General features: G+C 44.7%; 1 long non-coding RNA gene across 2 annotated transcripts; it reads left to right on the top strand.

Annotated features, from left to right (window-relative positions):
• Nucleotides 1-14: 14 nt before the first annotated feature.
• On the top strand, nucleotides 15-13158 carry LOC112548340. 2 transcript variants are annotated; one of them, XR_003092132.1, is made up of 3 exons: nucleotides 15-5496; nucleotides 5870-6042; nucleotides 11880-13158. It is a non-coding gene; the product is annotated as an uncharacterized LOC112548340 (long non-coding RNA). The 2 variants fall into 2 exon arrangements; XR_003092131.1 differs by lacking the exons at nucleotides 15-5496; nucleotides 5870-6042 and adding exons at nucleotides 6555-8294; nucleotides 10438-10640.
• The last annotated feature ends 36 nt before the right edge of the window (nucleotides 13159-13194 follow it).

Genomic DNA, 13194 nt, shown 5'->3' with positions numbered 1-13194 from the left:
TAGCCTTTGGTAGGTGAAGATGCTTCCCATGTTCGCACGCGCGGCTCGAAGGGCATCTCTGTGTAAAGAGTAAAGCAGGGAGGGCCGGGCATGTCATTTAAAGAACGTGTTATTTTCTCCGTGAGCAGTTGATCCGCTCTCTGATAATGTTCGCAGCGCCGTGGTTCACGTCGGGGGTATCTAACGGCAGTTTTGCGAGAGAGGGTGCTTCATTTGTTTGTCAGGATGTTCTGGCCTATCGGTTGCTTTTAATGTTATTAAGTTGTTGAAAAACTTCTGCCTTCTACCGTAGCCAAAAATGAACCGTTTGCCTCGTAGTTCAGTGGTTGTGGGCTGCGAAGAAGCGCTGAGTGCCACTCATCTGGCAGCAGAGACGAGTACGGGATAAAAGCAGGAATCTTGTTCAGATTTCGGAAACCACAGAGCGAGCGGCAGACCGAGGCCCCGCAGCAGGAAGGCAGATGAGCATACACGTTAACGCTGCTAGGAAAATTGGACGTGTTCAGTGATCTTCTCCTCCTCGCCCCTCCTTAATGTCTCCCTGGTGGAAACCCGCGATTCCCTACAACTGCACTACGCTGTGTTTCTGGACCGTTAGACTAGGTGTCACTATTGCTTTTCAGAGTGGCGGTTCTCTTCGCTGGTAATCTTTGAATGCAGAGGTCAGAAGTTTTCGATCCTGTTGGTGGCGAAGGTCTGGCTCATCTCAAGTCACGTGGCGTATTTTACTAATAGCCAGAAGTTGAGGGACAAGCGCGCTTGAAAGCGTGACGAGGTTCCTCTGTGATAGGAGCTGTGGATGTGCAGCCTGAGCTGTGATCCAGTCCCAAGGCGTGTTTGCATTTACTGGTAGAAGAGGTGGAGCAGCTTTGGTTTAGTTGAACATCTGAGCAAGAATGTTTCGGCTCCTGTGCGCGATAACAGGTTTGGGACGCAGCTGCCTTGTCTTACAGTAGGAGATTCCAGGAGCCCGTTTACCTGGGACTGAGTATATGCCAGGGGTGTCCTTTGAACCCTTGTGTGAACTTTATGCTATTTGTTATTTCCAGGAACTCAAAGGTCTTCTCTGGACCAAACAAATCAAAAAACTTCCTGCCTAGTGTCTAACAGCATCGGGATTTGAGGGAACCTTACTCATTACGTAACGTTTTAGGGGAGTCTGCTTAAAGCTGAACGTTGCATCTGGGAATCCTTGATGATCAAAATGTGGTGGAAGAAATTGTGCGGTGGTGTTGGGTAATTTTGTGTTGTGGATCTAGGGCTCCTCCCAAGTCAGATCTGCAGTGACAAGTCTAGGGACGGCAGCGAGAGGTCCAGCAGGTGCAAAGCCAGCAGAGGCAGTATCTGTGCAGCCCTTGCTTGCCCCTCGGCCGCCAGGTCCATTGGGGCCCGGAGGCCCCAAATTCCACAGCTGGCTTCTGCATGGCTCCGCCGCATCTTCCAGTGGCCTGGCAGACTGGACAGGGAGGCTCTGTGGCCAGATCTGGTCTGCGAGCTGATCTGTGACACCTCTGGTCTGGAGCGGTGACTCTCAGCCAGGGTGCCGCGGCATCCCGGGGTGCTGTGAAGTCCTTTCAAGGATGCCCCATGGTGCCGTGCAATATTGGCAGTGTTTGGTGTGATGCACGAGATAAGCCTGGAGGTTTCAAATAGGAATCTGTAGAATCAAAACATTGCTGACCTGTCGTGGTCTTCTGAGTTCTTCATGACGGAGTCGGAGAGGAGTGGGGCTGGAAGGGACCTCCAGAGGCTGTCTAGTCCAACCCTCTGCCTGAGGCAGGATCATCCCTGTAGAATATTTGCTGTATTATTTTTCCCTAGTTAAAAAAAAATGCATGAAAGCTAAGAGCTGGCACTTTCTGAGGTGGGCCTCGAGTCTAAGGAGCTGAGAACCACTAATGTAGAGTGAAGCACTTGGCTGTTTGGCTTTGACATAGTGAAACTTGGTGGGGATTTTTGCCCAGTAAAGCTATGACAGACTGAAAAGTGTGGGTGTTGTCCTCTCTACTTGATGGGTGGGACATGTATCTCAAGTTCAGTATTTAGTAGGATTTGGGTTGTACATTGTAATAATATTCTCTGGCATGGAGTGTGTATAGCGAAGAAATCAAGAAAGAAAGTGTTTGTGTATAACTGCTGCTTATCAGAGAGAAATATTTGCCAGCTTTGTCGTTTCAGATGTCCTCCCCCCCAGCAATACTTCATTCAAGTTTTCTGAAATAAAGTTGAATCCATGCTGTGACTCGTTAGCTTTCAACTGCATGCAAGTTAAAACTAAGTTACAAAACCTGGAAAAGGAGTTTACAGTGGAATATTAACAATAACAATAGTGGCATTGGTGACATGGCTGCAATTATACATGGATCATAATTTTTTATGAGGCTAGCATTAGAGCCTTAGAGGTTTGCTACTGGCTGGCTTGTTTTAAAATTGTACTACATCCATGTGCTGGAAGGCGTGGCTTCCTTATTATGGCTACAGTTATGTCTGAGCTGAATACTACAGATAATTTATTTCCTACACTTGCATACAAATGTTGCCTGTCTCACAGCTTCTCTTCCTAATTTTATGTTACAGATTCATTGCAAGACTGCCAGGAGTTTAATTTGTGAAATGCAGATACAAAGCTCTGGGCTGTCAGTGGTCTCATTATTAGTGTATGCGAGCGAGGCGAGCGAGAGTCTGGTTCTGTGTGTACATGTGAAGCAAAACCTGGGCATATTGTAACCCAGGATATGTGCGCTTCATACCAAGAGTGAAAAGATCTAGCGCATCCCTAGCACCAGTGGGAAACAAAGTCTAGGGTAGAGCCATGACCGCCAGATTCCCCCTAGAAGTTCCTCAGCTCTGTGGAGCAGCTGTCATCTCCGGAGTGCTTGTCGCAGCATCCTTGGGAAGGCCAGGCTTCTTACTTTGTCCTACGAGGAAGCAGATGATCTTTTGCTGGGGGGCAAGGATGTTATGTTCAACTTTTTCAGAGGGAGCAGTGATGTATAACAGATCATTGGATGAGGCAGCGGTACGACTTTGCTTGTTTGCACTATAAATGCCAGAACTACTTGGCATCGTGTTTCTTCTCTCGGCAGTAGTACTCGCTGTGCTATACCTCCTAGATGTGTTGGTGAATTAACGTCGTGATTTTTTTTTTCTCTTCTAGTTTTGCAGTGTGGGAGTTAAGAGTACTGAATTGTGGAGTTTACCAGACCACATCAGTGAGACACTTGGATAACCTGTTGCCTTCTTGAGACACCAATTCATCTTTCTACTATTCTTAATGACTAGAGAATAGAGGCATTTGCTCTTTGACCCTTCACTTCAGGCTAACCCCCTTCCTCTCCCAACGGCTCCATCCGTTCTTCCGTAGCACAACATTTGACCACGTGTAATCCATGCCATTTGTTTCAGATGTGGAAATGTGCTCTCATTGCACTCTGTTGAGGGGGAAGGTGTGTGTGTACACAATATGCCTGGAGACTTTGTAGATATTGGTACCAAAGTTTACTACCTGCCCTGTTTGGTACCTCTTAACCCTTTGAGCGCCCCTCTGTGCATAGCCCACAGGTAAAGTGACACATCAAGGGAGTTTTAATGCATTCCTTACCTTCACATTCCCTTTTACTGTTATGGTCTGATGTCATAACAAGATGAGCCTTCAGGGTGATGGGAAGAAAATATAATATACAGTAGACCTTAAAATGAGATGTGTGCCATTTATCACTTGAGCTTTTTTCCCCACAGAGTGTTTTTGGAAGAATGGATTTGGAAGTTTACTATGTAAACCTTGTTACCAGCTTTCAGTACAAATTAGTTAGTAGCCAGATCTTTTGGATTTGCCTGTTTCTATTCTTCTGAACAGCACATGGACATTGTGGTATAGGGTTGATCATAAGCATTGTGGCTTTGGCTTTGAGTCAGCATGTGAGAGCTTGCATTTCAAGGAAACTGCAGACATTGACCCAAAGATTTCTGAGACTTTATTCAAATTTCAGACATAGTTAAGCCTGAATTTTAAGCTTGCTGAAATAATACTTGTTGCTTTAGATCAGTGTTTCCCAAACTTTTGATACCCCTGGCACACTTTTTGGGTTTCAAATTGGCAGCAAGCTTCACTCTTACACCCAAAAAGGTATCTATTTGTAAGACTTAGGCAGCGGTGCCCAATTTTTTGGCCCTGTGCGCTGGATCCAGTCTGTGTGCCCTCTTGGAAGGATTGGCGTTTAGAAATTTGGTGACAGGAGCAGTGGCCGTGTTAATTGCCATGGCTTCCCCGCTACCAAATTTCTGAACCTATGGGGAGCCCTGCAGCTTGGCAGGCTGGATCTCATGCAGATGAAGTGCCACTTCTCATGGCACGCTTTCGCTCTTCTCTGCAGCATACTCTTTGGGAATTGCTGCTTTAGATTATCTTATGGCCAATAGATGCTGAAGCAAAAAGGCATTTTGCTGGAGTCACAGTTGTGTTTGGGGAAAATTTGGTGCTTTATTCATAATCATTAGACATGCTTCAAGGCAGGGTCTTTCAGTTGAGGAGTTATCTTTTATGCTGTATTGAAGGAATAGCAAAAGTCCTTACCTGTGCTGCTTTCTCAAATAGTCCTGTGCAATGGTTGAATAACATTTTAGTTTGGTACTTAGTGAAGATGTTCTCTTAAATCTTTCATCTAGAGCCCAGAAGGCTTTGTTGATGGGATATTGATACAAGATAGACATTGGGCATCATTGCTGAGGCCTTGTCTCTGATTGCTCTTCTCATGACTCATAGGACACAGAGGATGCTTCTGACAGAATAGGTCATCTTCTTTCTGACTATTGGAATTTGACAGCACTGTTGTAACATCCTAAAGTGGCTGGCCATGCTGTATAATCATCTCTCTTTTTTTTCCTTTGAGTTGGTATTGCTGAGTGTTTATAGACAAGTCCCCTCAGTTGAGTCTCCTTCACAGCCAGTAAGTAAAAAGTGAAGACACATGGGCATCATGTGAAAGGCAAAAAAATATCCTGTATGTAAAAGATGTGCTGCTTTTCAAGAAATGCATAGTGGAACTGTGAAATGCTTTAATATATTGAAAACATGCAGTTAGTTGCTTCCCAAGACTTTCATTGGAGATCTGCTCAGCGGTATCACGGTATAGCTATATCTATGTCCAGAAGGATGTGGAACACCACTGCTTTGATGTGCCTGGGTAGTTTTGACTATTAATCAGTTATGTCCATTTAAACGATCAGGTTTTCTTTCCTGTCCCCGGATGGTAGATGACTCGGTCTTGCTTTCTAGATGTTCTGCTTCCAGAGCTGGAAAGGCAGGAACCAGCTTACCTGAAGTGGTCGGCGTATTGCTAGCACTGTTATATAGGGTCTGGGAGAAATGTGGTTTTGTTTTTCAGTTGGTGAGATTAAGTTACTGAAGTAATGCACAGTTCTCTTTAACACTTTGGGTGACCCCCTGCTTCTGAAGCTGTTGTGGAAAGCGCTTCAGTCAGAATGAAACCATTTCAGGTATGTTGCAGAAAGCATTTCCTGTTTTCTCGGAGTAAAAATTGTGAATAGAGATAGTTCGTATAGAGTAATGAAAGCATGGGCAGGATTTTGCCTGTGATGCTCATTCTTTGGGATGTGGGGAATTGATCATCTGGACCAGTAGCTATTGAGCCAAGATGAAATTACAGGTACAGTGTTAGCCTCTGAAGACAGCTCTTGCATATCTTTCCAAGGAGATAGGTGCTATGTGATTGGAGCAAAACCGCGGTGGGTAAAGCGGTAGGAAAAGTAAATGGATGTTTCGATACCTGTATAGTTTTGAAATTAAGTAAACCCCCAAAGTGCTCCACGGAATGGCTCCATCAGCCTTTCTGGTGCTTCTTCCTGTCAGTTTAGATCATGGAAACAGTCCTGCGTGCGTCTGAGTATCCACATTGCCCTCCAGCTGAGGTTTTCCGAAGACCAGAATTCCTTATGAAGTCTTTATACAGAGTTACGCTGGAAAATGGTTTATAATGTTACTCCCAGGTCTTACTGGTGTCATCTGCTAATTCATCTAAACAGGTATTTGAGCATGACTTTCTATGCTTGAATTATACTTGTGCTGAAGAAACATTTGTCTGTCTAGTCACAACTTGAAACTCTATGTGAGAGTCTAGGAAGTCTGTAATATTGATGGAGAGAGGCTCTGGAAGCTTTCCTGTCTGAATGGAGAAAATGTTCCCTCTTGGCATGAATGAGTCCTCTCGCTTCCTTGCCTCGCATAAGGAACCAGCCATTGTCATCATTTCATTCATAATCCTCAGCAGCCTTCAGTATTGGGTTATGCTTTCTCAGGTGAACACTGTTTTTTTTTCTGCCAGAGTTTGGCACCTTGATACCTTTATACCTGGCCCTTGATGACAGGGGCTGCACAAGGGTATTGGACAAGAAAGATGGGACAAGTGGTAGAGCTTTCTTCCCAGTCCAGACCAGTGGATCTTGTGTGCTGTCATGCCTTATGCTGCTGAGCGAGTCCTCTCTGCTGCCTGCAGACGCCGAGACAAAAGTTCAGTTCCCCGCTGTGTCTTGTGGCTCCTGTGCCCCCCGTATCTATTAAGGTGTTCGTGCTCTTGGGACGTTCCACACAGAAAAGCTCTGGGTCGGGGGAAGTTACGTGGGAGCTCCCTGCTCGCCTCAGAAGGCTGGCCAGTAAATTGGTGCACTTGCCCACCTGGAGCCCTTTTCCTGAGTGTTGTCAGGAATACGATTTATTTCTTGGCTCTGTATTTTGAGGTCAAATCAGATTTGAACATTGTTATAGTACGATGAATGTCAGTGCTGGTTGGTACTGGTTCAGGCTTGTTCTTCTTTGTCAGGTTAGTTTATTGAGCAGGAAATAAATCATGTAAGAGTGTGGTTTAGCTTGTGAAACTATAAATTGATATTGTTTTATTTTTAATGGTCAAGTTCAGGAGTTGGGGAAATAGGTGAAAAATATGGACTTGGAGCTATTGGGCATGAGCAGGAACGACCAGTTTTGGCCTACCAAAACACTCGCATTTATTAAGGAGTACTAAAGGTTTATGTTTGCCTGGGGATTGTTTCATCTGCATCTGAAAGATAATGGCCGTTTGTGGCAGTGACTTCCTAACAGCTTTTGGGTGAGGGGAAAGCAAGGACAATGTGTTCGGTTCGGCATACGCTGGAGAAACGGGCAGAGGTGGGGTATGAAAGCCAAGAGATGTCAGTCGCCCAAAAAATATCCTGGGCAAGAGAATGAGGTGGCATTACAGGCCTGAGAGTCCTGCTTTCTGTAACACTTGGTTTTTCCCTCGCCTACCTCCCCTCCAAGCCCCGTGGTTAGGGTCCAATCTCTGGTTCAGTTAATGCAGTCGGAGATCACTGCCAGAGGTGGTGAGCAGCCCTGCCCATGGAGATGAGGGTTAGAAAAGTGTTAAATCTCTTTTAGCTAGCCATTCAGACACTGGTTTGATTTGGCTTCCTGTGGGCTTGTGATGACCGGCGTGCTGGAGTCTTCGAATCTTTGATACTTGTCTGCTTTCCAGGTAAGAGCAGGCAAAGCAAATAGGCAACTGTATGTGAACCAGAACAAAGTCCGAAAGGTCCAGTTTTATACTGGCCATGACAGTGCCTCCTTAAGAATGACCATCTACAGAATCTGGTTCAAAAAGCCAGCTTTGAGATTTTCTTTATTATTTGGAGTTGGAAATGAATGGTTTTCATCAGAAAGTCAAAGGCGTTAGTAGTTCAGTAGTAAGCAGGTAAAACATTTACTCCAGAGCATTGCATTGTGTCACATGGCATCTTTGGCCATTTTTATAAAGGTGTTAAAAAACAAGGAGAAGACTTAAAAAAACAAAACGCTAGTTTTAAAGAAAATCCTTTGACCTGTGCAAGTGTCTAAACAATTTTGCAGGCACAAAATTTCGTGCGTCGTTGATTCTTTGCTCGTGTGTATTAGTTTTTCCAGTTTGTTCTTTTAAGCTTTTCGGTTTCTAGATTCAAGGATCTAGAACTATAATTCAAGGATTATAGTTGCGCCTCTTGGGCTGGGAGCATGTCAGGGCTGTGGTTTTACCCTTTAAGACTTGCTCCTCAGCCAGAAATTGCTCTTTTGTTTTTGTTTGTTTAAATGTCGTTTTCGGGCTTCGTTAGACAACGAGCTAGCCGAGCCGCGTAGGTCTCGTCGTGGATGTAGGACAGGCTGCCATACGGCAACTGTGGAATTTTACACAGATTTTCAGTGCGTGGAAACCGCTTTGAAACAAAGGATCTCTTATGTGGTTACAAGTTGGCTCAACACTTCTTGCCAGGTAGGGTCTTGCATCTTTTCACTGAAGTTGGATTTGTGGGGTTTTTGTCTTTTCTTGCAATATGAGGGTGTGTGTTATATGCCTACGTTGAGATTTTTTTTCACAACACTTCCTAATAATTTAATAGAAATTTACTGAAATTTTAAACACAAATTCATAATTTAGTGTTGGGTATCAGTGTTGTCTTGTCTGGGACTTACTTCGGTCTTCCAATAGAGAATTACTTTACTTGTCATTCTACAATTCCTGTGCACTGCGGGTTTTCTCTAAGGTATTATTTTGGCTTAAACTCTGAATTTCTTTGCCTTATGTGGTTGGGCATAGTTTTGATTTGGATACTGTAAACAAGTCTTTGCATTTATTACTTTTTCCTTCTAAATACTTCTCTGCATGTACTTGAAGTGTTTTGGGTTGTGTTATGCTTTCTACTTTACTGTGTCAGAGCACAAAAGTTAGTAAGATCTATTTTATGGTCCTTTTCAGTTTTGAAACCACTTGCCAGAAACTTAAGTAGTCCTTGAAGTACAGCTATTATTGCTAGTCTTAAAACATTTGTATAGTTGCGCGCTGCCCACTCTGAACACGTTGGAACGGTTAGCAAGACTGTTTTGTGTAAAAATCTCTACGGTTTTTATATCGATGGTTCTTGAACTCACCATGAACTATCATGTGTTCAGGGTCTTTCCTGGTAAACTGCAGAATGAAATGCACTGGGACCGAGTCAATGGGAGGCCAAGAGACTATGAAATGAGCCAGTGTAGGGAAAAGGTTTCTCTCTTACCAAGTGGTCCTTGAATTAAATATTTGCAGAACTCACAACTCTTACAGAGTTGCCACAAGATGGACTGTCGAGTTCGCTCTGCTCCAAAGCCATCCCACTCTGTTCAGCACTTTCGTTCCATTCCCATCCAGCCTTATAGATTCATAGATGCTAGGGTCGGAAGGGACCTCAATAGATCATCGAGTCCGACCCACTGCATGGGCAGGAAATAGTGCTGGGTTCAGATGACCCCAGCCAGATGCCCATCTAACCTTCTCTTGAAGACCCCCAGGGTAGGGGAGAGCACCACCTCCCTTGGGAGCCCGCTCCAGACCTTGGCCACTCGAACTGTGAAGACGTTCTTCCTAATGCCCAGTCTAAATCTGCTCTCTGCTAGCTTGTGGCCATTATTTCTTGTAACCCCCGGGGGCGCCTTGGTGAATAAAACCTCACCAATTCCCTTCTGTGCCCCCGTGATGAACTTATAGGCAGCCACAAGGTCGCCTCTCAACCTTCTCTTGCGGAGGCTGAAGAGGTCCAGGTGCCCCAGTCTCTCCTCGTAGGGCTTGGTCTGCAGGCCCATAACCATACGAGTGGCCCTTCTCTGGACCCTCTCCAGGTTATCCGCATCCCTCTTGAAGTGCGGCGCCCAGAATTGCACGCAGTACTCCAACTGCGGTCTGACCAGCGCCCGATAGAGGGGAAGTATCACCTTGTTTTCTTCTACTCCCAGCTTGGTGACCTGTCTCAGCTGGATAAGAATTTTTTTCCCTCTTCCTACTCGGCAACTTGTAACAGCGCACTTTCTGTCCTGAGACCCAGTCCCTGAACTCCTGAATCCGTGGAGGTCGTTGGTTGGCACTGGAAGTGTAGACTAATGCTTAAAGGAAGGGACTGGGACTTGGAATTCCTAGATCTTTGTGAAATTGTGTTTTGGGGCACTGCTTATTACCAGTTACGTGCATTAGAGATGTCTTGTGACACTTAAATGTTTGTAAACCACGTTGACTGACGCACTATGCAAATGCTTTAAGGGTTTATATTGTTGTTGTTGTTGTTTGCATGTCATTAGGAGCTCTGATGGATTATTAAAGAACAAGCATCTGTGTCCACTGATGCTTATTCTTTATTAAGTGCACTTAATAGTAGACCACTGTCTGTTTAAAACGGCTGTCTTGCTTCTTGGCAGCCTCGATGAGGAAAAACATACTTGACAAATGTCTATTTGGGAGGCATTCCTAAGCCAAATTGGTCATATGTAGCTTCTTATTGATCTGCTCCCATGCTGTCTCTTTGGAGAAAACAAATGCATGCTGAAATATTTTACAGAAGCAAACACATAGGATTTTTTTTTAATGGCAGCTCCTTTTCTACTTTGTGCAGAACACTTTTGTCCTGGGGAAGTGTTAATCCTTCCCGAGCCCGAGCAGTGTGAGAGTGTTTACATCTTGCAGCGAGTCCCACGTGTGCAGGGGGAGTGGTGAGGACGTGACTCGGCGAGCGCTCGGTGCAGTGCTGCGTGCAAAGCCTGAGCCTGGAGTGATGCACTTCTGCAGCATTTCCTTCCCAGCTCTCTCTACATTTCAGTTTAGTCCTGCTCACCTAAGTCTGTCTTCAGTTCAGACATGAAGAACTGTTTTTCTTTCAGTAAAACTGGAACTAGAGAGTCTTTAAACAGATTCTATCTTCAATTTTTTAATCTATTAAATAACAGATGCATATTGTAGGAACCACTGGGTTGAGCTTTGTTCTTTCAGTGCTGTTCCTTTTCGCCTGGAATCACGGCCACGAAAAGGAGCAATAGCTAGTTGTGTGCTACTGAAAAACTAGAAATTTCTTCCTCCCCCACCACTGTACTATCTATATCTAGTGAATACAGAAAACTGTACTGCTGTATGGTAACCTGATATTCCAGTAATGCTTATTAGGAGCAAGTAAAAAAAAAAAAAAAAAAAAAAAGTAGTGAATTTGGTGAAAGTCAGGATAATCCAAGCTAAAGATAACTCTTCAGCTTTTACTGTGCGCTACATAAAAAAAAGGTGTGTTAGGTTTTCTCTCTTTCTGGCTCTATTTCCATTATTTATATAGCCTGGCAACTCTTGCTAATGTTGCATTTCATGCATTTAGTAATGTCTCCCTATATGTTTCCTGGGTGATGCCTAGATGTTTGTAATGCATCGCTCTGTTCTGCGAGAACAGCACAGAAACCAGAAATCACTGACTCGCAGTACATCAGAGCCCTGAAAACCAAAAGGCAGTTTTTTGCAAGTCAGGATAGAATATCTTTATTTTTTAATATTCACTTACCAGTGGCTCTCTTTGTTCCTAGAATAGCTCTGTGTTTATACAAATTACCTTTGTTTGAGAAATAATGTATTCAGAGACAACACTTAAGCATTTCTGTATTGGAACTTTGAATGGGTTTTTGTTTGGGAAATGGCATAGTTAAATTATTCAGTAATGAAGATCACTTGTTTCTTTTTCTAACCTGGCCTTTAACAAGACCTTTCTGTGTATCATTGAACAGCGTTGCAACTGCTGAAGGAGTTAAAAATGCACAATTTCAGAAACATTTTTTGGGTCAACCTCCAAATTCCTTGTGGAGGGGTGGCCTAACTTTTGTGTGGAGCTGTGTTGGGATAATTTTCCCATCACAAACCATGTACACATGGCAACTTAAATTAATTCCTGATGAGTATAGGCGCTGTACAGCAGTGAAATATGTGATTTTTATTTATTTATTTTTTATTATTGGTAACTTTTTAAAATGGAGACTAAGAGTAGCTTTAAAAGTTTATTCACTTTTTTTTTTTTTTTTTTTACAGAAGGCTTTGGCAGATGAGGACCATTCTAGACTGACTAGTTGTAATCCAGAAGAACTGCTTAAAATATTCCTGGGGGACAGTCCCCATCCAGGCCAGAAGCTAGCTTATAACACATAGGGCTCTTAGCACCCATAGCCTAAGCTTAAGTGATGACACGAGACTTCGTCCCAAATGGCTAACGCCCAGCTTCTGAGCTAAGCGCCAAGGAGGACTGCTGCTCCCTTATTCCATTTGTTCAATAAAAGCATCTTCCTAAAAACCAGCTGTGTCCTCACTCCCTACTTGACTGCACCCCCACATCATCTCCCCAGCCCCTGGGAACCCAAAACTGTATGTCCAAGCAACCCTTCCCCCACCTCTGCCTCCCCACTCAAGTCAGGCAAGCACCGTGCATTTTTTGGTCAACTGCAAGCTACTGGAGTTTACTGACCTCATGTTTAGGAGAAAAGGGGCAGCAGAACAGTGAAAACTTCCCCAGCTGCAGGTCACCCAGCCTCTGAGACCCTCAAAGCATGGGTGCAAGCACTCCTTCCCTTCCTCCTCTCTCCCCAGCTGGTCGCCCTCTACACGGTCCAGCGGGCTGGATGCTCACTCCCACGTGCTGGTGTCAGAGCAGCAGCACTTTCTGCACAGTCGTGAACTGGCTCCCAATCGGTGTGGTTTGGGAATGGGCGGTTGTGACGTGGGTTACTTCCCAGGCAGTGACACTTTGGAGTGGTTCGGTTGTCTTTAAGGGTGGACGCACGTGACACGTTCTCCGCTTGAGTGACTGCAGCAGGCTTTGTTGCTGACCCTGCAAAAAGTAAGGATTAGAAAGTCTTTCCTTCATAGAAGGCACAGACGTGAAGGTCTGTATGGTTTTAAACGTCCTCCTGTGGTTAGGGGGGAGAAATCTGTTCTATTATCTTGATTGCCCTGGGCTTGCCTAGCGAGACGACGAGTTGAACAGTAATGTGTTGGCAGTGTCCGGGGTTGTGTTCCCCCTCCCCGTTATTGGAGGTAGAGAACCGTGTTGGTCTGAGGTTGGGCAGAAGGCAGGGCGATGCGGCTGGCGCCTTGCGAAGGCCGTTCTTCAGAGAACCATGAGCTTGCATAAGCTGCGGCCTACTTGAGCAGTTATGGTCTCCCTTGTCTGGCAAAGCTGAAATTTAGCCAGGACTTGGTATTTAACAAGCAACTCTTAAAGTATGTCATGAAATCTCTTACAGCAACAGGTGAGTAAGGCTTGTTTTGCACGTTACCTGAAAAGTCTGCCTTAACAGAAGCCCAATGCCCTAAATGTCCGATAAGAGCAAGGGTTTGCTACTGACTTCCC

The sequence above is a fragment of the Alligator sinensis genome, unplaced genomic scaffold (genome assembly GCF_000455745.1).
Source record: "Alligator sinensis unplaced genomic scaffold, ASM45574v1 scaffold2249_1, whole genome shotgun sequence".
Lineage (NCBI taxonomy): Eukaryota > Metazoa > Chordata > Crocodylia > Alligatoridae > Alligator > Alligator sinensis.
The sequence above is the reverse complement of the archived record's forward strand: the minus strand, read 5'-3'. Positions and strand labels throughout refer to the sequence as shown.